At 48.7% G+C, this 26,054-nt stretch overlaps 1 protein-coding gene and 1 pseudogene across 8 annotated transcripts in view; one reads left to right on the top strand and one right to left on the bottom strand.

The window, feature by feature from the left end:
- LOC147438492 (uncharacterized) overlaps positions 1 to 26,054 on the top strand; it is a 250,201-nt gene that overhangs the window by 156,810 nt on the left and 67,337 nt on the right. The window lies entirely within an intron of this gene.
- LOC147438493 (uncharacterized) lies at positions 19,671 to 22,785 on the bottom strand (annotated as a pseudogene).

Genomic DNA, 26,054 nt, shown 5'->3' with positions numbered 1-26,054 from the left:
TCTCGAATGAAGTGATACCGCACATCAATATGCTTTATGCGTGCATGAAGCATGAAATTCTTTGCCAGACATATGGCACTCTGGCTATCACAACCAAGCATAGGTGCCTTGGCAGGCAAACCAAACTCACTGCATAGACGTGACAACCAAATGGCTTCTTTGGAAGTCTCAGTGGCTGAAATATATTCAGCCTCAGTGGTAGACAATGCAACGATCTTTTGCAATCTAGAACACCATGAAACAACACCTCCTGAAAGAGTAAACACATAGCCACTTGTGGATTTCCGTGTGTCCACATCACCAGCCATGTCAGAGTCACAAAATCCCTTCAACTCCAATGGTCCTTTACCATAGCAGAGGCATTTGTCTTTAGTCCCTTTCAAGTACCTCATAATGGACTTCACTGCATCCCAATGCAACCTGCCTGGATTAGCCATAAACCGGCTCACAACTCCAACCGCATGGGCTATGTCAGGCCTAGTAGCAACCATAGCATACATAAGTGAACCACAAGCTGAAGCGTAAGGCACACTTTGCATGTCATTGGCTTCCTCCTGTGACTTGGGGCAGTCATCCTTGGAGATCTTGATATATGGCTGTAATGACACGCCAAGAGGCTTTGCTTCAGCCATGTTAAATCTGTCCAGCACCTTTTCAATGTACTTTTCTTGCAACAAATACAATATGCGTTGGTCCCTTTGCCTTCTAACTCGCACTCCAAGTATATGTTTAGTTGCCCCGAGGTCTTTCATTGAAAATGCAAATTTAAGCTGCCCTTTAAGAGCATCAATAGTGCTTCTTTTCTTTGCAGCTATCAACATATCATCCACATAGAGCACAAGAATGATAGGACTGCCATCCTCATCACGTTTCGTATACAAACAATGGTCTGCATGGCTTCTTTTGTAACCATGTTTAAGCATGAAGCGATCAAACTTCTTATACCATTGTCTACATGATTGTTTCAGCCCATACAAGCTTATATTGAGCATACATACCAAATGTTCCTTGCCAGGAATAAAACAACTCTCGGGTTGCTTCATGTAAAGCTCTTCCTCCACATCACCATGCAAGAAAGCGGTATGTACATCCATTTGGTCCATTTTCAAATCAAGAGCAGCCACTATGGCAAACAATACACGCAAAGTGGTCATCTTCACTACAGGAGAGAACACATCCTAAAAGTCTATGCCCTTGGTTTGAACATATCCCTTTGCAACTAGCCTTGCCTTATACTTGGGTTTTGCATCAACTGTCTTGATTTTATACACCCATTTGTTAGAAATAGCTTTCCTTCCTTTGGGCAATTCCACCAAATCCAAGTATGATTAGCATGCAAAGCTTTAATCTCTTCCTGCATAGCAAGCCCCCACTTGTCGCTGTGCTCACATGTCTTTGCCTCTTTATACGTAAGAGGTTCTCCCTCTAAAACCGGCCTGTACTTTCAAAAAGGGCGGTAGACTTTAAACTTAAACCATATTTGCTTTCACCCATTTAATTTGTTGCCCACTTTACCTGTACTTTCAAGACACAACAAAGGGGAAAGGGATACAGGCTGCTAGAATGCACCTGTATGAGAAGACCGACACCAGATTGGCCCCTAACTTAGGCGCCCCTTTCGATATTTCCTTATTGTTTAAAAGAGAGAATAAACGCAGTGGTTCCCCACAAGCTGCCCCGCGCAGACTTGGTTGAATTTCAACTGTTCCGGCCCGATTTCGGCAGCATAACTGTACTAGGACACTTCACAGTCAGTATTCCCACGCATTGAATGACTTTCCCGACGCATACGGACACTTTGCAAAACCTGGCGAGAATCTGCAGCACGCTGAATTCTCTGTTTTCAGCCCCGAAAATGCGCCAGATCACCTGTACAGCGGTCCCCTCGCATCCGCGAACCTCTTGTGGGTATTAGGGACCGTTTAGGGCCAAAACCCTAAACCTGCAAAAATACACAGCAGGCTGTAATTTACTGTTTCGGGCTCCGTTTCGCGTGCCGGTCGCATCCGTAGCAAGTCATCGAACTCCCGCACCGGTAGGGCTACTTGCCCTTTGAATCGGACGAGATTTCTGGCGTGAAACCTCTCCGAATTCACCTGTACCTATGGGGGATTAGCCGCTAGCTAATCCAGTACCTGTGCAAGAGGCTCTTGCCTCGGCAATCTCTCATGAGCCCACACAACTGTACATTGGTCAATTGAAAAGCCCACTAGAGGGGCATAACATACTGCCATAAGGGAGAGAGAGGGCAGTGCGTAGCGTGCAGGGCATCACTCCTGGCACCGCACTGTACATAGGAGGGAAGCACTCCATAGCTCTTAACCTGTGACAAAATCTGCAAATGAGCCTCTTCTCCCTTCAAATTCAGCGCCACTTCTTCATGCATGAGGAAAGTGCACAGAAATGTGCCACTTGGCACATTTACAGCCTAGTTCCCGTTTCGGGGTTGCCGCCTAAAAATCTCCGAATCGGTTGCCCAGTTGACTTCACGGCAGAGTAGGAAAATGTTCCCCTTGTCATTCCGGAGGTAATGACACAAACACATTTTCAGGTCCCAAAATAGCAGTTCCCTAAATTTTAGGAGATACTGCAGCCACACCCAAAACTGAAATGTAGCCTCTGTAGCAAAGGATTCCACTTTTGCTAGTCAATGACCCCACTTTGGCTAACCATAGTCCTTGTCCAACCTTAGTGCTCTCTTGCCCTCAGGCCTGGACTCCCTCTGGACAGTTCCACACTAGCTATGCAATGCAGGGCAGCTAGATTTCCCGAGGGGTGTTTTCAAAAAGTGAAAGTAAATAAACAATAAGAAAGAAATCAACAAAAAGGATAGATAGTAGTCACACGCTGGTGACACCCTCATCTGTCAACATAATGTAATGCAAAGAGGGATCATATCTACTCACAAGCCATCTTGGACGAGTAGACCGCCTCACCGAATGATCCACATTCTCCGGCAATGGGTTTACATGAGGTGGCATGATAAAATCATCAACAATGGGCTGCTGTACATCATTTTCAGCACCATTTTCAGCATTGTTTCGTGGTTGCAAATGGCCTTCAGGAGCCTCAACTTGCTGCCCAACGTCTTCTGGCTTAAACACCACTGAATCATCTACGTTTTCAGCCATATGTGGTGCATCCTGAGGTTCAAGAATAGGCCTAACAAGTGGCTGGTCATGCTGAAATTTGACCCTTTTATGGTCATGCTTTGAGGAACAATTGTTTTGAAGCAGCCTTGCCTCATTTAAAACAACATCCCGGATGCGTATAACCCTATTGAGCTGAGGTAACCAAATCCTATAACCCATTTCGCCTTCTTCACCATATCCATGAAAAGGCCTTTAATGGACTTGGCATCTAGTTTTGTCCTCAACTCAGGTCTAACATGCACAAAAGCTTCGCAACCAAAAATGCGTAAGTGCTCTTTTTTCTTCCGCCTCCATGTCGTGTATTTTTACGATACACCGCTTTTGCCTGATAGTGTGAGCGCTCTATTCATTGGCTGCTCCAAATGCCTAATGAACCATAAGTGTCGAGAAAAAATGTAATATGTGCAAAACGAATGTGCTGAAAAAAAAACCAACTTTAGTTTCGCATACAGATGTATTTCGATTGAAAAAATCAAATGTTCAAGCAGGACAGCATGCATCTGACCCTCTCACAAAGTGTCCTATTGAATCTTTGAGCCACACCATTAGAAGAGGGGCTGTATGGCACAGTAAGCTCCCTCTTAATGGCCAAATTTTCACAAAATCTGTTAAATTCAGCACTTGTGAACTCCTCCCCATTGTCCGTACGCAAGCATTTGTTAAATTCAGCATTTTTGTGAACTCCTAATCCCTCTCCCTCTTAATCCCCTCATTTTGGAGAGATTAGCTATGGAGAGCATGCATCTCACCCTCTCACAAAGTGTCCTATTGAATCTTTCAGCCACACCATTAGAAGAGGGGTTGTATGGCACAGTAAGCTCCCTCTTAATGCCCAAATTTTCACAAAATTTGTTCAATTCAGCACTTGTGAACTCCTCTCCATTGTCCGTACGCAAGCATTTTAGTTTTCTACCTGTTTTGGTGGTCACAAATGCATGAAATTTCTTAAATGCAGCAAAGGCTTCATCCTTAGATTTAAGCAAATAAACCCAAATTTTCCTAGAATGATCATCAACAAAGGAGACAAAATAGCATGCACCTCCCATAGACTTAGTAGGCATGCTACATACATGAGAATGTACAAGATCAAGCACACAAGATTTACGAGAAACACGGGAGTAATAAGAACGCTTTACTTGCTTGCCATATTGACATTCATTACAAAAGTCAAGCTTTTGTGCCTTTAGCATCAAGCTTGTTCAAAGTACAAAGCTTAGAAAGGCCCTTTTGGCTCATGTGGCCAAGCCTCTTGTGCCACAACTCCATGGGAGAGTTAATTTCAGCCAATGCAATAAACTTGCCCAACACGGCCTTTCCATGCATGCAGTAAAGTGTCCCTTTCTTTGTGCCCTTTACAATTAGCCTTGAGCCTTTAGTCATTTTCCATGATCCTCTCTCAAACAAGATGCTATAACCATGCATATCCATCTCACCAACAGAAAGCAGACCCTTCTTGATTCCCGGCACATATCTAACATCATGCAAGACAAGCTCATTTGTGCCATCTATGGAGAGATGCACAGTGCCAATACCCTCAATAGAACATGCATGATTGTTTCGAAGGTATACATGGCCATGCTTTCCTGCATCAAAAGTAGAGAAACACTCCTTGATAGGAGTCACATGAAATGAAGCATCGGAATCAACTATCCAAGCCTGGGATAATGCATCATTGACAGTCAACAAAGCATCAATAAGATCGCTCTTGGTGATCTGCATGTCCTGTGAATGAACATTAAGAGAGGCATCAAGGTCATAAGCATCATCATCTGACAAAGTGGCACACAAGATATCCTGCACATCTGGCAGCTCCTCAATCACAACACTAGAAGCCACATTGGCCTTCTCTTTGTCCTTTGAGCTATCATGTGCATCTGTCTTGACTTCCTTCTTCTCTTTCTTTTTGTCTCCGCCATTTTTTTTTCGTTCTAACTCGGCTTTGTAGTACCTCCAATCGGGTTTCTTGTGACCTTTCCTGCCACACTGATGGCAAGTCACATCACCCTTGCCTTTGCTGACATTTCCCCTTTCCTTACTCTTACTCTTACTCCTTTATGCATAGACATTCTTCTTCTCTGTCCTGGCTCTAACCATGTTGGCAGAGCTGCCTCCCTCTGCACTTGCTTTCCTCCTGGTTTCCTCATTCAAGATAGAATCCCTAACACCATCAAAGGTCAAATTGGGGTTATTCGACAATGAAACCACCAATGTTTCCCATGAATCGGGTAAGGTCATAAGCAAGAAGATAGCTTTCAGCTTATCATCAAAAGGAGGCAAACCTGAATCCTGTAACTGCGACAAAGTACCTATGAACAATGACACGTGCTCTGCAGCGCTCTTGGACTCATCTAGTTGCATGCCAACAAGTTTTCGCATCAAATGCACTTGGTTGACAGGCGTTGTATTCTGATACATCCCCTTTAACTTCTCCCACACATCAAAAGCACTTGTGAGACCTTTCAAATCAATGACTGTCTCATCGGTCATGGCCATTTTTATGTATGTAATTGCCTTCCTATTCAGGCTAACCCATGCTTCATCCGTCATATTCTGTGGCTTTACATGGTCAAGTGCCCCTTCACAATCCTGAAGAAATAGGATTCCTTGGATCTTGTCTTTCCAAAGGTCGAAACCTGTTCCATCGAACCTCCTAATCTCGAAGAGGTTCTTCACATCCGAAGAAGATGAGACCATAGTTGCACGAATAAAAGGGCTTATATGCTGAGTTTTTGGGCAAAATGCACCAAAACCAGAGTATAATCTCACAGGAGTGCACTACAGCTCCAAATGGTCACGGGAGTAATTTGGGGCAAAATCGGTCGATTTAGGCACAAAAAACCATTTCTGAAATTTACACGCAGGAAATTTCAGCGAGTGAATTTGTGCTCAAAAACAACAATTTTAGTTGTTTTTAGCCTCATAGAACATACATAAGGTTAATGCACAGCCTTTAGAAGCATGCATGAGAAAAAGCCTCAATTTGTAGCATCAAATTGCACAAAATTGAGCCACAAATAGTCATACATAGCCAAAACTTGTCAAATGTGCGTAGATTGCATCAATTTGCACTTTTTCCAATGTAGACACTTCAAAAATACACTTGCAAAAACTTGAAATTTGCTGAAAACACTTGTTTTGGGACCTGTTTTTCGGCAATTTCTTTGTTTTCGGGTAGCGGGGACTTAACAAAGATGTTCCCACACCTTAATACATGATTTGCAAAACTTGTAATTTGCTGATTTTGACCTAATTTCAGCCTGTTTTAGGTCAATTTGACTTACCGGGAGCCCTCTAGTGTCCGGGGACGGGTCCTTTGGCGATGACATTGCATAATCTCGCGTGAAAGTTGAGCTCCTTGGCTGAAAATCAGCGTTTGCAGGTTTGGGAGCAAACCCTAATTGGGCTCTAATACCAATTGATGAGCGAGCGGCGGTGTGCGCAAGTGATAGAGCATGCGAAGATGTGGAGGGCTTGTGCCTTGGAGAGAGGCGAGTGCCTGCAGAAGGGGGAGCGCAAGAGAACGAAGAGAGAAAGAGAGGGAGCGCTACAGGATTCTTGAGGGAAATGACTTAGTGAGTAAATTGACTCACATTCCCTTTATTAAATGTATAGGACCAATTTAAAGTTAGTGGCCAAGTTCAACGTGAACTTGGCCAAAGGTTAATAAACTTTAAAACTATACACAGAAGGGGGGCCATTTGGGCCTTTAACCCAAGAAGGAGCAGGGCTCTGTGGCCTCCCCTATGGCTGCCTCCTCACCCAAGGGAGACGGGAGGCACAGTAGTGTTCTCTCGCTGAGAGAGAGAGAGAGAGAGAGAGAGAGAGAGAGAGAGAGAGAGAGAGAGAGAGAGAGAGAGAGAGAGAGAGAGAGAGAGGAGGAGGAGGAGGAGGAGGAGGAGGAGAGAAACACAAAGAGGTGGTCGACGTGCTCTGCTTCGCACTCGCCTCAATAGCCTGTCGAGTCTGCCTACGTCCGTGGGTCTCCATAGTGCGTCGTGACGTGGATTGCTTACAGCACACGGATACTGCAATCGGTGTCAAGTCTGTTGTAGAATTTAGCACTCTTTTGCCTGGTGGCTTTATGCAAGGTGCTACCCCTCACTATTCTAGCGGGACCACGCCTCGCGATGCACAAGAGTGCTGCTAGAACCAGCATTGCAGCTTTGCATGCCATTGTTTGCTCATTGCTGTAGCTCCAGGTCGCCTTTGTCTGGGCTACGTACAACATGCGTTGTGCTTCTCACATTTCGTCAATTGCTGTTTCCTGGATGGTTGTTATTGCCTTGGCTAAGTATTGGAGACATCGGTTGCATGTTGTTGTAGTGGGCCCGAGTTTCTAACATTAAGCGCAAGGTCAGGATTATCATAGTTTTCCATTCCACCCGTGCTCGACATGTCACATAACCCCTTGCTAAGTATTGGAGACATTGGTTGCATGTTGTTGTAGTGGGCCTGAGTTGCTAGCATTAAGCGTAAGGCCAAGGCTATTATGGTTTTCCATTCCACCCGTGCTCGACATGTCACATAACCCCTTGATAATAAAGCAACACCTTGGTAACTGGCAAGATGTCCAGTTCCTTAGTGTGTTTCTCTTTGTTTTGTGTGTGTGTGTGTGTGTGTGAGAGAGAGAGAGAGAGAGAGAGAGAGAGAGAGAGATATGAAATGAAATGAAATGTTATATTAACGTCTTCAAAATGCCAAAGTGACCTATGAGACCAGAAAGTTACAATGTGGTGGATTTGATACAAAGTCAGAGTAACAAAAAGTAACAAAATGACAAAATAAAAATACTATGCTATGGAATCCTAAACTGCTAGGTGTGAACTAAGCAACTAGCTAGGATAGCTAAATCACAAGAGATCAAGCATCGGTCGCTGGCGGATCTCATCAATCTCATCCATGGTAGTAGTCTGACCGGGCGTCGTGCATGTCGGGCCAAAGTGATCTGGATCGTCTGATGCAGCCTTCGTGGATGCTGTGTAGTCCTCCGCAGTCGTGGGCGTCTGGATCTCCCTATCTCGGTCGCTTGATCGATCAATGTGCCTCTAGTGTAAGGCGATGAGCTCTGCAATGGTGGTAGCTCCTCCGGGTGTCCAGTGTCTCTGAGACTACCTAGCCTCTCGTCAGGCTCTCTCTGTGTCTGCACAGCTCGAGCAAAAACAAACCAAGGCATATCTGATCCTCGTACGCATGACTTTGGAGAGTGGTCCAAATCCCTCTCTGAACAAGCAGTGGAAGCGGCCTCGTATCTCGTAGTAGACGGGGCAGTGCCATGTGTAGTGCAACTCTGTCTCAGGCTCCATGTCACACAGGGAACATGTCCTGGCCTCTGTTGGTACTCCACTATATCTCCTAGTCTCGATCCGCAGTTGGTGTGAAGATGTGCGTATCTGGCCAATAGCACATTGCATCCCATGAGACAAGTGGGTGTCCATGTATCTGGGCCTCGTCACAAAACCGTCCTTCGTAAGCTGGAGAAGATGCTCTTTGTAGAAAGCCATCTTCGTGCCCAGCTCTTGTACTGGCTGTATCCATGTCCTCCTGGTGTCTAGTTGAGTCAAGTCGTGGCGGATGAGCCTGGTGATCTCGGACTGTGTAAGAGTCAGAGAGGGTGCATCGAGTGAGTATTGGAAGGGGGGCAATCTGTCTATGCTGAACCCATGCGCCTGAAACCATGATGTCATCTCCCCATACCAGCATGTTGTATCTCCCTGCATGGCTGATTGTCGAGAGGACTCAAGTGCAAGGCGAGCATATCTGTCTCTGGGAAGTTCCCACATGCGGTGTATGAAGGAGACAGATCTCGTGAGTGCCTCAACCACTAGTGGGGGGGCAGCTAGCTCTGCTCGGATAATGGCACGTGGTACTGAAGCCTTGGCTCTAAATGAGCCGTGAGATCATAGAGACAAGGAGGCTTCTCCATGTCTCCCATCCATCAGTGCGACCCGTCCTCCCGTGACGATCCAATGAAGGTTCCCATATCTGTAGCTCCATAGAGCAATGCAGAAGCCACCAAAGTGTCAAAGAGCCAGAGCTTCGTTTGAGGCTCTTGAACCGAACCTGTGAACACATCCTCTCCAATCTACCTAATGTTGCATGGGCTCTGGTCAATCTAGTCTCTGCTGCTCTCCTCAATGAAAATGCTGGTTCACTAAAAACCACTTCAAGGTAAGTGTAAGCATCTGTATACTCGACTGTCTTCTGGACGTATGTGAATGCGGGTTCTAACCTCCTGATCCACTGTGGGGTAATATTAAATACCATGACCTTGGTTTTACCAAGGTTGACAGACAAACCACTTTCATGGGCAAACCTATGCAAAGCATCCAAGTGACGTTGCATCCCCTCTTGAGAGTCAGAGATCAACACAATATCATCAGCATATAACAATAGTGGAATCCATGTCCTTGCCAGCTGTGCACCTCACTGTAACAGGGAACGGGGGGAACAGCCCAAACGTTCCGAAACGGTGTTTTGGACGAGTCTCGTTCCCGAAACGGAGATGGGAACGGAACGCCGTTCCGGAACGGGGTGTAACCGGAACAGTGTTCCAAAAGGGGCGGAACATGAGGCGGAACGGTAAAATGCGGGGCGGAACGGGCAAAAGTAGGCATTTGGGGGTAAAAAAGTGGGCTTTTGGGGGTAGATTTAGGGTTGTTCGGGGAACATATTTGGTGCAGTTTGAGGGCAGGTTAGCGGGCAGTTTTGGGGTTGTTTAGGAGTTTATTTGAGACTAAGTTGAATGAAGGTAATTCAATCCTTACTTTAGGTGGACCGTTCCAGCCCCGTTCCCATTCCGGCCCCCCCTCCTCCTCCCCGTTCCGGACCCTCCTGTTCCGGGTAACTATGGTGCACCTCTATCACCATCTCTCTCAATGTAGTGAGAAACCTCATCCACATACATACCAAATAGAGTAGGAAAGAGTGGGTAGCCGTGCTTCACCCCAATAGTGGAGTAAATCGCTGTAGATAGACCCTCCGAGGTGCGTACATGCCCCACTATTGACCTGTATAATGCCATAACCCCCCAAATGAGCTCTGTGGGTACTCCCATCTCTTGTAATCTACGCATCAATCTAGCTCTGGGTACTGTGTCAAATGCTTTGCAGAAGTCCACAAAGCTACAATAGATCCGTCTCCCATGTGATCTGCCCTCCTCAATGATGGCTCTGAGTGTCAAGATATGGTCAAGAGTAAAAAAACCTCTCATAAACCCAGCCTGCCCGGCTGTGCGTATCCTCTTCCTCTTTGCCCATCTACTCAGTTGTTGCTCAAGAATGGATGCGTACAACCGTGCCAATGTGTGTCCAATGATGATAGTGCGATAATTCCCAAGCTCCATAGGGTCTCCTGACTTGAAAATAGGTACAATAGTAGATAGGCTCCAAGTATTAAGCAAGCCCTCACACATGGCACGGTTAAACATAACTGCTACAAGCTCTTCTAGTAGATCTCTGGCATGCATGAAATGCTCAGCCACTAAGCCATCATCATCATATGCTCTCTCAGTCCTCATCTTGTCAATGGCCTTCTTCACCATCTCAGCGGTGAAAAAAGCACATGTGTGTGGGCATGGATCGGGGGGGTTAGGAAGGGGCGGCTGTCCAGGAACTGTGTACAGAGATGATGCGTACTGGCCCTAGGCCTCTGTAGAGGTAATGGTGGGGGGGGGGGGGGGGGGGGGGGGGGGGGGTGCTCATGAAAGAGCCGCCATGCCTCATGTGAATCTTGACTCAGACATAGCTAGTATAGATCCTATTCTAGGCGAGCCAAAAATGCCCTCTTCTTTCGCCGCACCAGGCGTTTGAAGTCAATCTGTGACTATCTGTGAGTGATGTCCCCCAAAAGCACCTCCCTTTGAAGTCTAGCTCTAGTCGCAACATTCCTCATTATACCAGCTGTTCTGGGGCATGCTCCTAGAACGGCGTCTATGCTCAGGCTGGGTGTGTGGGTATGCCTCTACTGTTGCATCATGTAATGTCTGTGTCAGTATAGTAGTAAGCTCTTCCAGAGGTCGCCTTGGCTCCTCTATGCACAGGCGTCTGTAGATCCCATCTATGTATACAGAGTCCGTCTCCCGCGTGAAGGTGTAGCAAGTAGGGCTGCTGCCCGTAGCTTGTGTGCTACACTAAACTGGAAAGAGATGGTCAACGACACAAGAGCATGATCCACTGCCACACCAAGAGGTCTGGATCCAACCGTGAGATCCTCGATACTAGAGATGAGTCTCGGCTGTGTCATGACGTAATCCAATGTGCTGGCTCCATGTCTGTGTGGAAAGCATGTAAAACTCCCCGTAGCGGGAAATCTCTGTAGGCCATTCAAGATGGCCAATCTATGTGCAGTCCCCATGTCTATCAAGTGTCGTCCATACTCAGCATGTTCCCCATCCTGTTATAGTCTGGATAGGTCCGTCTCTACAACATCCAACTCGCTCAGCATCTCCTCTAAAGTATCATAAAATACTGTCTGATGATGGGCAGTCCTAGCATTGAAGTCCCCTAGAATGATGATGTCACCATCTCTAGAGAGAGAGAGAGAGAGAGAGAGAGAGAGAGAGAGAGAGAGAGAGAGAGAGAGAGAGAGAGAGAGAGAGAGAGAGAGAGAGAGAGAGAGAGAGAGAGAGAGAGAGACAAATGAAATGAAATGTTATATTAACGTCTTTGAAAGGCCAATATGACCTATGAGACCACACACACACACACACACACACACACACACACAGAGAGAAAGAAAGAAAGATTTTTAACGTCTATGTCAGGCCGAAATCGGCCTATGAGACAAATCAAATGTACATGGTGTGTATGTCATCCGTCTATCGGAAAGACAAATGAAACAAAACTGAATTGAATGTAGGTAATGGAGTATCTGAGGAGGGATGGAGCTCTATCTCTAGGGGTATATGCATGTCTATATGCTCAAGGTAGTACAATCATGAGAATGCATCAAGCTATCTAGCTCCATCTTGTACAAATGGGGGGATGTAAGATGTGGTACATGGGCGGGGCTGGTGCCAAGGCTACCCGGATAAAAGCTGTCGGGTCGGCCCTCATCTGAGCTACTCGCTCCTCAGTGGCACGGCGCTCCCGGGCTCGGATCTCCTCGATCTGTCGGTGGTGGGAGCTCGCGCCCCTGTAGCCTGTGACTCGTGGTCCTCGTCTAGCTCGGCTCACCTCCGCCTGTGGGAGTGTCACTCCTCTCTGAGTATCTGGTGAGGTAGGGGCGGCAATCCTCTGAAAGAAGTCTGTGAGCTGCGACTGTCTCCCCTCTGTCTGTGTAGCTGTGCGTGGCTGTAGTAGTGTGTCCCGATGGCTGTGTATCTCTAGTAAGAAACGTCCGAGCTGTCTCTGATCTCGAGAGTCCATGATCTCTCGGAGAGTGGGCTGTCCTCTGAATAAGGCCTCATACCTGCCTCTGATCTCAGTGTATGCTCTGCATCTACATACAAAGTGCTCCTCACTCTCCACCTCCTCTGTGCAGGCTCTGCAGACTCGCTCCTCCCTGGGAACACCAGTATGTCTCCCGATCTCAATCTCTAACCTGTGTGAAGCCACTCTCAGCTGACCAATCGCCACCCGTGAGCTATGTGGCATATATGTGTCCATATAGCGTGGTCTCTGTATGAACCCCCCAGACAATATGGTGAGAAACTGGTCCCTGTAATCTGACATCCTCGTCCCCAAGCCAGGTGACTCCCAGACTCTCCTAGTGTATAGCTGCCACAGATCCTGTCTCAATACCAAGTTTCTCTCACTGCGAGAGAGGTGAACAGATGGTGAGTGGGGGTCGTACTGGAATGGTGGTAGGCTCTCCATGTCAAGACCGTGTCCCTCAAACCATGCTCTGACCTGTGAGTACCAAGCTCTCTCATGCCCACTCTCTGATAGCTGTATAGCTGCCTCAAATGCTCTACGAGTAAGTCTGTCAGGAGGTAGCTCTCTCATCCTCTGGATGAAGCAGACTGTCTGGAATAATGCCTCTACAACCATAGGTGGTGTGGCGAGCTTGGCTCTAATAATGTCATGTGGCACTGTCTTCTTGCTGCGGAGCAAGCGTGAGATCATACATACCTGTGGCCTCTCAAGTTGTGTCCACTGGTCAGCTGTCAATCCTGGTGCCCATACTGCCGCCCAGTACATGAGGGCGAGGGTGAGTAAGGTGTCGAAAAGCCAGCCCTTCGTGCGGGGCTCCTGAAAGTGTGCCTGGTGGCATCTCCGCTCTAGCATGGTCAGAGCTGCATATCCTCGGGTGAGCCTGTCAGCAGCAGCCTGCCTCATAGTGAAGGGTCCTGGTAGGCTGGTGAATGTGATGCCAAGGTAGACATAGGAGGTGACTACATCAACCTGTCCTCCTGCTGCTGTGAAGGTGGCAGCGCTCCTCACTGCACTGGATGTGTGAAAGATCATGACCTTGGTTTTGCCAAGGTTTAGAGTCAACCCCTTGTGTGTGTTGAATTCGTGCAAGGCCTCAAGATGGCGTTGCAAGCCCTCGGGTGACTCTGAAATCAACACAATATCATCAGCATATAACATGATGTGGACCGGAGTACCTGCCAAGTCGCTCCCCTCTCCCCCTGCTCGTAGTATGTAGTCGGAGATCTCGTCGATGTAGAGCCCAAAGAGTGTCGGGGAGAGTGGGCATCCTTGCTTAACACCAATGGTGCTAGCAATGGTCTCTGAAAAGCCGCCTGGGCAACGAACTCGACCCGTCACCCTCTCGTAGAGAGTATATATGGCCCAAATCATCTCTGTCGGTACCCCAATGCTGTGAAGGCGCTGGAAGAGTCTCTCGCGTGGGACTGTGTCAAAGGCCTTGCGGAAATCCACAAAGCAGAAGTAAAGCCTCTTCTTCCGCGCCTTTGCCCCATCAATGAGGCAGCGCAGAACGAAGATGTGGTCAGTGGTGGAGAAAGCTCGTGTGAAATCTGCCTGGCCTGGAGCTCGTAAACCCTCGGTCTCTGCGAGAGAGAGAGAGAGAGAGAGAGAGAGAGAGAGAGGAGAGAGAGAGAGAGAGAGAGAGAGAGAGAGAGAGAGAGAGAGAGAGAGAGAGAGAGAGAGAGAGAGAGAGAGAGAGAGAGAGAGAGAGAGAGAGAGAGAGAGAGAGAGAGAGAGAGAGAGAGAGAGAGAGAGAGAGAGAGAGAGAGAGAGAGAGAGAGAGAGAGAGAGAGAGAGAGAGAGAGAGAGAGAGAGAGAGAGAGAGAGAGAGAGAGAGAGAGAGAGAGAGAGAGAGAGAGAGATGAAATGAAATGTTATATTAACGTCTTCAAAAGGCCAAAGTGACCTATGAGACCAGGAGCCGTCTCAGAAATTTTTCCCGAAGTAGAGAACCCGCTCGTTGTTGCTGTCCCCCCCTCGCTGCGCCATCGCGGCTAGGAGATCTCTTGGTAGCGCCTTTGCCACAAGTCGCCTAGCGAGAGAGGGTCAGCCTTTCTTACGGCCCCCTCTGCAAGTATAGACATCTTCCCTTCCAGCTATCTCTCGTGGTCTGACGAGCATTGACATCCGGCGCCGCTGGGACTTCTTCGACTATGGCTTCACTCGTTTTCTCGGCGATCCCTCAGCAGACCATGAGGCATCCTGCTGCAGGGTCCATGCTCTGTTCCTTGCCGCTAGGGGGACAGAGGCCTTGGACTCAGCAACTGGTTTCTCCTTCCCCCTTTGCGGCAGGGCCGAGACAGAGTGGACTCTCGACTCAGTGTTGGGATGGTTGCATACACAGGTCCTAGAGTTCTCTCACCACATGGGAGAACTAGGAGTTACAGACATGCTACAGACTTTGTGGCCATTGGCCAAGTTTGCGGTGACACCCCCAGACTCAGTAGGATGTAGGCACATTGTGGTTTACTTCTTTGTTGATACGCAGTGTTTGCCATGCTATGTATACATTCATGAGGACTCCTGGACAGAGCAGGTTGCTTTACGCAAGGCTCGCTCTTCTTGGGCTTGGGCTAGGCACTCACTGCAGTCACGCGTATCTAGAGGAACGCGTATCTAGAGGACGCTCAAATGCGGATTACTCCCTATCCAAGCCAGCCTCAAAGATAGCCCGTCTAGCTGTTGCGGCAGCATCTGTTCTCTCTCGCTCCCCATGAGGATCGTCTCATGGAACGTGTAGGGACTAGGTGGGCCCCAATTTCAACATTAGCGGGGCCGATTGCGTCAGGAGATTCAGTGTTGCCTTGTGGGAGGAGAGGTTGATCTCCTTATGCTTCAGAAGCACCATCTGTGTGAGAGCCGCATTCGGCGATGTGGTCAGCTTTTGCTGGGACATTATGATACTTTTTGGTAAGCTGCTTTTGGACCTGGAGGCATCCAGGGTGGGGTATGTATGACTATTGCGGACTCATTGCAGTAGGCCATTATGGGTAGAGGGATTATTGTGCCAGGCAGGACTCAGTGGATTACTATGCAGGTTCAGGGTTGCCTTGTGGGTTTCCTGAACATCTATGCGCCCAATGTGGCGAGTGCTCGTGCAGAGTTTTGGTCACAGATTATAGAGTTTGCCACAGGCAGATCATTGGTGTATAGGAGGGGACTTCAACATATTGGAGGACCCTTCTGACAGGATTGGTGGCAGCCATGCTATTGTGCATGGAGTCGAGTTGGCAGCTTGGGAGAGGTTTTGTATGACTCTGAGGGTCTCGGATACATGGCAGCACTCTGGTTTTGTAAAGCCCCAAGATAGTCTTGCCTTGGACCGCAGAGTGGGAGGTGTGAATTTATCGCGGATAGATCGCTTCTACACTAGTGACCACTTTAGTGAGTTGGGAGGATCAGTGGGCATCCTGGCAGGGACCTCCTTATCGGACCATGCACCACTGATCCTCACAGTGGCAGAAAGGCAGAGGAGTGGGAGCGCGATGCTTTGCATCCCAGAGAGGGTCTTGTTGGACTCGACACTCAGAGAGAGGGTGGAGGCTCTGTGGACAGAGGGCATGGACAGACAGGATTCTCCTGCTGACAGAGTGGCCTCAGGCCTAGCTCAGATTAGCCATTTTTTCCTTTAGGAGTCTCTGGCTCGCAGGGCTGCAGCGAGAGAGGTAGAGCAGCGTCTCAGACGGGGCATTGCTTCACTACAGAGGATGCAGGAGCAGCATCCAGACAGTCCTTGGTTGGAGGAGCAGTTACAGCAGGCTCGACAGGAGCTTGCTAGCAGAAAGGAGAGGCGACATGAGATTGCTTTCCACCGACATGCATCTCAGTGGACTCAGGTGGGTGATAGAGTGACTAGTGCTTTCTTTGAGACAGTGGGACCTGGACACTCGCATGCCAAGGTCAGTCAGTTGAGGAGGCCCGACGGGTCCGTTGCTTGTGAGCCCGAGGATATGCGTGCAGTTGCTATTGACTTCTACCGTGAGTTACTGTCTGCAGAGCCCCAGTCAGAGTGGCATGATGGATGCAGGAAGCAAGTTTGGGCACAAATGCCTTGTCTTATGACTGAGGAGATGCGTCAGAGGCTAGAGATGCCACTTCAGCTTGAGGAGCTGCACACGGCTGTTAAGGCCCTCCCCCATGGTAGCTGTCCAGGTGAGGATGGATTGACTCCCAGCTTTTTCTTGGGGTACTGGGACCTGCTTGGCCCAGATCTCTGTAGTGCTTTTCAATACATTTTGCACACAGGAGTGATGCCTGACAGCATGAGTGAGGGCCTAATCTACCTCATTCCCAAGAAGGGTGGCTCCTTGGATGAGATCCGACAGTGGCGCCGAATCACCATCCTCAACTCAGCCTACAAAATTCTTGCCAAGGCTCTGAGTTTGAGGATTCAGCCACTTTTAGAGAGCCTTATACATGGGACTTAGACAGGTTTTGTCAAGGAACGCAGTATCCTTGACAACATCTTTACTTTTTGGGAGGCTTCTGCCCTGGCACAGCTCCGTGGTGAGGACCTCGTGATTCTTTTTCTCGATTTTGAGAAGGCATACGACAGAGTTGACTGGGACTTTCTAGAGGGCACTCTACGCAGGATGGGCTTCTCAGATGCTTGGATCAGAGGGGTGTCAGCCTTGTATAGACAGCCTCACAGTCAAGTACTTTTGGCAGGAGGAAGAGGTGATCGCTTCATGCTAACACGCTTGGTCAGACAGGGCTGTCCCCTTGCCCCCTTTCTCTTTCTGTTCTATGCGGAGGCGATGAGCAGATTTTTGGTGTCACAGCAGGTTGGTCTACGGGGCTTAGCACTCCCTATTCGGGGAGATGAGCTACTGTACGTTGAGTTTGCCGATGACTCAGTCTTGTCCTTAGATGGCCAGGAGGCCAATCTTCACAGATGTAAGCAGGCTTTGGAGACCTTCTGTTGTGCATCGAGCACACTGATCAACTCGAGAAAGACAGGGCTGTCTCGGTTGGTAGTGCTCCTGTGTCAGATTGGATGCCAGGAGAGGGTTTCAGGTGGATTCCCCCAGGGACTGCAGTTCGGTACTTGGGTTGTCAGGTTGGTTTGGACTTGTCTCCCGAGCAGCAGATTGCTCCCCTTCTCCTGTCTATCAGAAGAAAGTTGTTACATTGGAGCTCAGCATGACTTTCTCTGGCTGGCAGAGTAGTAGTTGCCAACCAGGTGTTGGCGACTATGTGGTGCATCACTTCCTGCTGGATCTTCTCGAGTTCTTGTATCAGCCAGGTAGAGAGGCTGATCAGGAACTTCCTTTGGTCAGGAAGTGACACTCAGATAGCCCAAGCCAAGGTGGCTTGGCAGGTCATCACGCTTCCTTGTTCTCAGGGAGGGCTTGGGATCATTGATCCAGCACAGCAGAGCAGAGCCTTTTTGGGAAGTTCATCGTCAGAGGACATCTTCCAGTTGAGGAGAGTTGGAAGGAGTTCTTGCTACAACGGCTTTGTGCCAGGGTACCTCAATCAGGAGGCCCTTAGCAACCTTGGACCATATGGATCTTTACAGAGATGCGCAGACTTGATTTGAGCTGGAGATTGGAGGACCGCTTCGCTGTGAGTTTGCTTCGATTTTGGGAGCTCTTACGACGTGGCCTGGTGCAGAGACAGCGGACGTGCACGGAGGAGCGTCTACTGTAGCCCCTCGTCTGGAACCCCATGGTTAGCTCTCAGAGAGGCCACTTGGTTGGTAGTCTGCCTCATGTTTCCTAGGCGACTGGCTAGAGTTCATAGGTTTGTCAGAGGAGGTGCAGGGGTTCCAGCTATAGGGCATGAGAGCGGTGCAGAGCATGTGTCAGGATATCTCAGAGTCAGTTCCAGCTGAGTGGCTCACGCGTCTCAAGCCAGTAGCACCCCGTTGGATGGGAGCCTTCACACGACTGGAGGTTCTCATCTCAGTCAAGGCTTGCTTAGAGACTGTCCCAGCCCTGTTCTTCGAGCTTCAGGGTGGGGGACGACTACAGCGAGTTGCAGTAGAGGCCCCGCAGGTAGCAGAGTGCTGTTTTCAGAGGATCCGAGTAGTGGGCATCTGTGGGAGGACTTGCGTCATAGACCCTGACCCAGCAGCTCTTAAGACTGGACATTGGAGGTTGTGGGCTTGGGAGTGTTGTCCACTGGCACGAGTACAGTGGGATCCCAAGAGTCCCATTCTTTTAGTACACTGTTCGACTGGGATGTCATATACTAGCAGCACAGAGAGAGGCTCGCCCAGCTGCAGCACGTCATTGGCAGGAGGAGGGTCTCACAGTCGAGTTCTTGGCAGCCTTTTGGGAGAGGTTGTGGGACTCCAGGCAGCCGAGACGAGTCACCTTGTTTCAGTGGCTGGTCGCACACAGAGCTATAGCAGTAGGGAGCTGGCTAGTGCATAGTGGTCTCTCGGCCCCATGTGCAGCTTGTGACCACTTGGTGGAGAGTCAGTGTCACTGTCTTTTGGACCGTCCCTCGGCCCAGCAGGTGTGGCTACGAGTTCTTCAGCTGATGCCCGCTCTCTCCACGGCTCGACAGTACCCTTGGGGGGCAGCGGCTTGGTCCACCCTTACGGGCCCGGCACTTCAGTGTGAGCTATCTTCCACCTGCATGATGATAGTGATGCAGGGGGGGCGACCTACACTCCAGCCTGCTACTACAGAGCTTACTCCACAAGAGTGGTGCAGTGAGAGAGAGGAGTGTTGGGAGCTCATTAGTGGCCTGACACTTTGGTTCATCTGGCAGGCCCGTTGTTTCCGCATCTTTGAGGCTTGCCCTGTGCCACCAACAGAGACTGTTCGTGACTTTTGGCTAGAGCTGATCCATACTCTCAGAGGACAGCTTGAGGCAGCTCCGACCGCATGCGAGAGCGCCGCGAGGCTTTCCTTCGACTCTGGCGCTCTGGACCTTTCTACACCATTGTCCAGGGTGTGCTCAGATGGCACTACCGTCCACTTGTGTGGCTCTTCCCTCCTCCCATCTCTTGATGTAGCCTCGTTGTATATATGCTGTTTTCTTCATTGGGAGAGTCTGCCCATCATGTTTGTTGTAGCCCTCTCTTGCAGAGGTGGTTATAGCCCTATGGGCAGTTTTCATTAACTAATAGAAGGATCTTTTTAAAACAAAATAAATTAAACTAGGATAACAAAATATAAATACTGCGGAATCCTAAACTAAGCTGATAGGTGTCAAAGGTGAAAGGCGTGAAATGTGTGAACTAAGCAGTACAATGTGTAGACAATATGGGAGGGAAGTAGAGATCCATCCTCATCTGCACTCTGGACGACGAAAAAGTATGGCTCGAATCCTTTGTTGTAGCCTCCTTCGAAACTGTGTAGCTCCTCTTCTCCATCGGGGTCGTCTAGATTTTCCTAGCTCCAATGCTCGGTCTATGAGAATGCCAGTAGTGAGGGTAGACCATGAGGCAGCTCCTCTGTCTGTTCTTCTGGGTGTACAATATCTAGTGTAAAGAAATCTGTGATCTGTCTCTGGGGTTGTCTCTCTTCAGCTCTCCTCAGTAAAGTTTCTCTATGCCTGTGTAACTCAAGTAGATATAGCCCGAGACATCTCTGATTCTCATAACTCATGACCCTAGATAGAGTCCCAAAACCTTATTTGAATAGACAATGAAAACGGCCTCGTATCTCATAGTACACTGTGCAATGACATATGTAATGTACCTCTGTCTCTGGCTCTAGATGGCATAAGCAGCATATCCTGCTATCTGCTGGTGTCCCTCTCAATCTGCCACTCTTAATCTCGAGCTGATGTGAGGACGTGCGTATCTGGCCAATGGCACAACGCAAACCATGAGAAAGATGTGTGTCCATATAGCTAGGTCGAATCACAAACCCATCCCCCGTGAGGTGGAGAAGATGCTCTCTATAGCAAGACATCTTTGTGCCAACTCCTGTATCGGCTCTATCCATGTCGAGCTGGATTAGATCCTAACGAATGAGTCTATTAATCTCTACCCGCGTCAGAGACCTCAAGGGTGCTTGTAGAGAGTATTGAAAAGGAGGCAACCTGTCCATGGTGAAACCATGTGTCTGAAACCATGATGCCATTTGTGCATACCAGCGTGATGTATCCCCATTAAGAGCTAATTGTCTGGAGGACTCTAGAGCCATCCTGGCATATCTATCTCTGGTAGTAAACCACATACTGTGTACAAAGGAGACTGATCTGGTAAGCGCCTCAATCTCCATAGGGGGGGCATCTAATTCCGCTCGAATGATATCATGCGGTACGGAAGCCTTGGCTCTAATCAGTCGAGAGATCATAGATACCAGGGGCTTCTCCATACGCCTCCAACCATCCTGGCCTACAGAAGGTCCCCAAACCTGCACCCCATAGAACATAGTAGAGGCAACCAAAGTATCAAAGAGCCATAACTTTGTCCTAGGTTCCTGGAACTGAACCTGCGAACACATCCTCTCCATTCCTCGCAGAGCCGCACCAGCTCTAGTTAGTCTAGTCTCTGTTGCTCTTCTCAAAGAAAATCTCGGCCCAGTAAAGACTACCCCCAGGTAAGTGTATGCATCTGTATACTTCACAATCTCCTGACCATATTTGAAAGTAGGTACTGATCTCCTGACCCATTGCGGTGTGGTGTTAAACATCATAACCTTGGTTTTACCTAGGTTTACACACAATCCACTATCCTCTACAAAACTATGTAGTGCATCCAAATGTCGTTGCATACCTTCTGGTGAGTCAGATATCAGCACAATATCATTAGCATATAGCAACAATGGGATCCACGTCCCTGCCTGCTGGGAGGCCCTGTCACTGTCTCTGTCAATGTAATTAGACACCTCATCAACATACATACCAAATAGAGTAGGAGACAATGGGTAGCCCTGTCTCACTCCAATAGTAGAGTGAACTAAATCAGATACCCCTTCCGGACTCCGTACATGTCCCATCACTGATCTGTACAAAGCCATAATCCCCCAAATCACCTCTATGGGCACCCCCATCTCCTGTAGTCTACGCATCAATCGAGCTCTTGGTACCATGTCAAATGCTTTGCGAAAATCCACAAAGCTACAATAGATCCGTCTCCCATGTGCTTTGTCCTCCTCAATGATGGCCCTGAGTGTCAGAATATGATCAAGAGTGGAGAAACCCCTCCTGAAGCCGGCCTGACCCTTTGCTCGTACACCCTCGCGCTCTGCCCAATTACTCAAGCGTTGCTCGAGAATAGATGCATACAACCGTGCCAATGTGTGTCCAGCCATAATAGTGCAGTAGTTCCCATGCTCTGTAGGGTCACCAGCCTTGAAGATGGTCACAATATTAGACAAACTCCAGGTCTCAGGTAATCCCTCACACATGGCACGATTGAACAACACTCCAAGAACCTCCATCAGCATATCCCTGGCATGTATTAAGTGCTCTGCTACTAGACCGTCATGATCATATGCCTTCCCGGTCCTCATCCTGTCGATGGCCCTTTGTACCATCTCAAGTGTAAAGAAAGTGCTCGTAGTTGGGCAAGGCTTGGTAGGGTCTGGAAGGGGTTCCTGTCCAAGAACCGTATATAATGATGTCGCATATTGGCCCCACACATCAGGTGAAGTAATCACTGTGGGAGGGAAGTGCTCATGGAAGAGTCGCCATGTCTCTCCTGAGTCCCTACTCAAGAACATCTGATATAAGTCTCGCTACATCTGAGCTAGGTAAGCTCGCTTCTTCCGTCGCACAAGGCGTCGGAAAGCAATCCGAGACTGTCTATAAGTGATGACTCCTAAAAGAAGATCCCTCTGAAGCTGGGATCTCATCTCTCTGCACTCCTCATCATACCAATTATTCTAGGGCATGCTCCCAGAATGTCGTCTCTAGTCTGGCTGAGTGTGTGGGTATGCCACTGATGCAGCCCCATGCAGTGTCTCAGTCAATAGAGAGGTGCACTCCTTTACTGAGAGGCCTGTACCATTTGTGCCAGTTGTGCCTTCCAATAGACGGTCCCAGATCTCCTCTGTATAACTGAAATCAGTCTCTGGTGTAAATGTATAGTGGGTGTGTGACCTGCCTCCTGATGTCTGGGTTGTACTATACTGAAATTTAATGGACAGTGTCAAGAGAGCATGATCTACTGCTATGCCCACTAGCCTGGCTCCCAATGTGAAATCCTGAATGCAGGGGACAAAGTTCGGTTGTGTCATAACATAATCCACTGTACTGGCCCCATCTTTGTGTGGAAAGCATGTGAAACCGGCTGCTCCAGGAAATCGCTATAAGCCATTAAGTACGGCTAATCCATGTGCAGTCGTCATTTCCATGAGGTATCTCCCATACTCCGTTTGCTCTCTGTCATCTGAGCATCTGTCAAGTCCCAACTCACCCACATCCATCTCTCTAAGAATCTTATTTGAAGTGTCGTAGAAGGCTGTCTACAAGTTGCCCGTTCGGGCATTGAAGTCCCCTAGGAGAATGATATCACCATTCCTAGAAAACTCCCATATGTCATCATTTAGAATAGAGAAAGGCGATTGCCCTCTGGATGCAACATACAATGATGTACTGGGAGGAAAGTAACATATGGCAATATATAGCAATCAACCTATGTCAGCTCTCAGTCTCAAAACCCACATATATCTAGCATGATCATCTCTTCGTACAATATGTAGTAATGGTTGTAGTTTCTCTCTGAATAGCATTGCTACTCCTCCTGAACCTCTACTCCCATGCTTAGATCTCGCATTTGTCTTGTGAGCTGTCTCCCATCTGTATCCCGCCACATGTGGAATCACCTGTCCAGGGGCCTAATGAGTCTCTGAGAAGAATACAATATCCTTGTCTTTGAAACTGGCCTCAAATGCACCCACGTCCAACCTCATAGACCCATTACAATTCCAGGTAGCCATCTTCAGTGTGGTCCCATAGGGCTCGCACCGTCATGCAGTGCGCCGCTCTAAAATCACCACCCGTCCATCTCTGTAGAAGGCTATCTTTCCCTTCTCCCTTGCCGCTGTAATCTCTGGCATTACCTCTCTTATATGTGTGAGCTGTGAGAGAGTCAAGTCATCACCGAGGAAAATACTTGTCTTTTTGAGAGTAGGCCTCTTCCTCAAGAATTCCTTCTTCTCTTCTAACGAGGGGAAGCGTAGTATAAGAGCTCTCCCCTTTGAAGATTCTCTCGTGCCATCACTTTTCTTACCTACCCTCCATGCCTTTGTGTGCAAAGGCTCCTCCATCCCCATCATGGATGTAAGGCTTTTGACCTCTTTCTCCACATTGTTTATGTCCTTGAGACTGGTCACTCTCACATGCAGTGCTCGCATCCGCCTTCTTTGTTCCTCTTCGAGGGTCATGTTGATAAGCGTCGGTGTACAAGGAGTTTCTTGACCTTTCCCTTTCTTGGCGACCTCAATCCAATTTTCGGCCTCATCCGCCTTTTTCTGTGTCCTTGTTATCATCTCCGCCCATGAAGATGTCTTTGCCACACTCAGTTTCTCTTCCTCTGTGATCATCCTTACCTGTTCCTTGATTTCCTTGATTTCATCTATTACCGAGGGTTCTCTTGGCGTTTGGGTTCTCCTGTTTGAGGGCTGAGACTTCTTCTTTGAGTGTCTGTATTTCTGCATCAAGGCTCTCTTTCTCCTTCTTCCATTGTGCGCCTTTATTGAAGACCATTTGAAGGAGGTTGGCCTTCTCCTTCCAGCATCCTTCCATCTTTGTTTTCCACTCCTTCATTTCCCTCTCCATTTGCGCCATCCGCTTGTTCGTGAGCATGAAGGTTGCCTTTGCTCACGACTTGCAAACAGGTGAGACATTGACGGCTTCCGTGTCCTGTGCAGGGTCCTATGCAGGGGAGATTGCTTCCATGTTTTGTTGTTCAAGAGATGTATCGGGCTCACTTACCATTTCGCACACAGAATTGCCCACTGAATCCTACGTGTATGAGAGAGAGAGAGAGAGAGAGAGAGAGAGAGAGAGAGAGAGAGAGAGAGAGAGAGAGAGAGAGATTTTTGACCAGAGATTCACTAATCCACAACCCGAATCGGGAAGAAGCACAACCCCAGCCCACTGCGGGCATCAACCATAAAGCAAGATGCAATGGAAGGCCTTGCGTCCGTTGCCTTGAATCTGAACCTGTCCAAAACTGTCCAACAAATAACACGTAGTCCCCTAGGTTAGGAAATCTTGCGAACAAAAAGCTACCCCGGAGGGCGCAGGGAATATACCATGCCAAAAACACGAGATGCAGCCTCAGTGGGACGCGCTCCCGTACCAGCACCTGTAGTGGAATGAAAAACACACGCAGCCCCAGGTTGGTTGGCCTACGGATCTGATAGGCCCTATCAAGGCACTGAACGCCACCTGAACGCATCCCCCTCTGTGGGACTCTCTCTCTGCCTGCGCACGCAAAGGAGCAACCTGCACGTGGAGACCCCTGCCAGCTTGTTCACGAGCTTCCTCCCCTGTGCACTCACATCAGCGTGCTCGCGTTGCTGTTGGTCATCAGTCCCACCAGCCAAGCCTGAGAGAGAGAAAAATGAAATGAAATGTTATATTAACGTCTTCAAAAGGCCAAAGTGACCTATGAGACTAGGAAGTTACAATGCGGTGTATCTGATATCAAGTCAGATTAACAAAATAAATTAAACTAGGGTTAACAAGATATAAATACTGCGGAATCCTAAACTAAGAGAGAGAGAGAAAGATTTTTAACGTCTATGTCAGGCCGAAATCGGCCTATGAGACAAATCAAATGTACATGGTGTGTATGTCATCCGTCTATCGGAAAGACAAATGAAACAAAACTGAACTGAATGTAGGTAGTGGAGTATCTGAGGAGGGATGGAGCTCTATCTCTAGGGGTATATGCATGTCTATATGCTCAAGGTAGTACAATCATGAGAATGCATCAAGCTATCTAGCTCCATCCTGTACTAATGGGGGGATGTAAGATGTGGTACATGGGCGGGTCTGGTGCCAAGGCTACCCGGATGAAAGCTGTCGGGTCGGCCCTCATCCGAGCCACTCGCTCCTCAGTGGCACGGCGCTCCCGGGCTCGGATCTCCTCGATCTGTCGGTGGTGGGAGCTCGCGCCCCTGTAGCCTGTGACTCGTGGGCGTCGTCTAGCTCGGCTCACCTCCGCCTGTGGGAGTGTCACTTCCCTCTGAGTGTCCGGTGAGGGAGGGGCGGCAATCCTCTGAAAGAAGTCTGTGAGCTGTGACTGTCTCCCCTCTGTCTGTATAGCTGTGTGTGGCTGTAGTAGTGTGTCCCGATGGCTGTGTATCTCTAGTAAGAAACGTCCGAGCTGTCTCTGATCTCGAGAGTCCATGATCTCTCGGAGAGTGGGCTGTCCTCTGAATAAGGCCTCATACCTGCCTCTGATCTCAGTGTATGCTCTGCATCTACATACAAAGTGCTCCTCACTCTCCACCTCCTCTGTGCAGGCTCCGCAGACTCGCTCCTCCCTGGGAACACCAGTATGTCTCCCGATCTCAATCTCTAACCTGTGTGAAGCCACTCTCAGCTGACCAATCGCCACCCGTGAGCTATGTGGCATATATGTGTCCATGTAGCGTGGTCTGTG

The sequence above is a fragment of the Adiantum capillus-veneris genome, chromosome 16 (assembly GCF_014529385.1).
Source record: "Adiantum capillus-veneris isolate H3 chromosome 16, ASM1452938v2, whole genome shotgun sequence".
Lineage (NCBI taxonomy): Eukaryota > Viridiplantae > Streptophyta > Polypodiopsida > Polypodiales > Pteridaceae > Adiantum > Adiantum capillus-veneris.
Note: the sequence above shows the minus strand (reverse complement) of the source record. Positions and strands in the feature narration are given on the sequence as shown.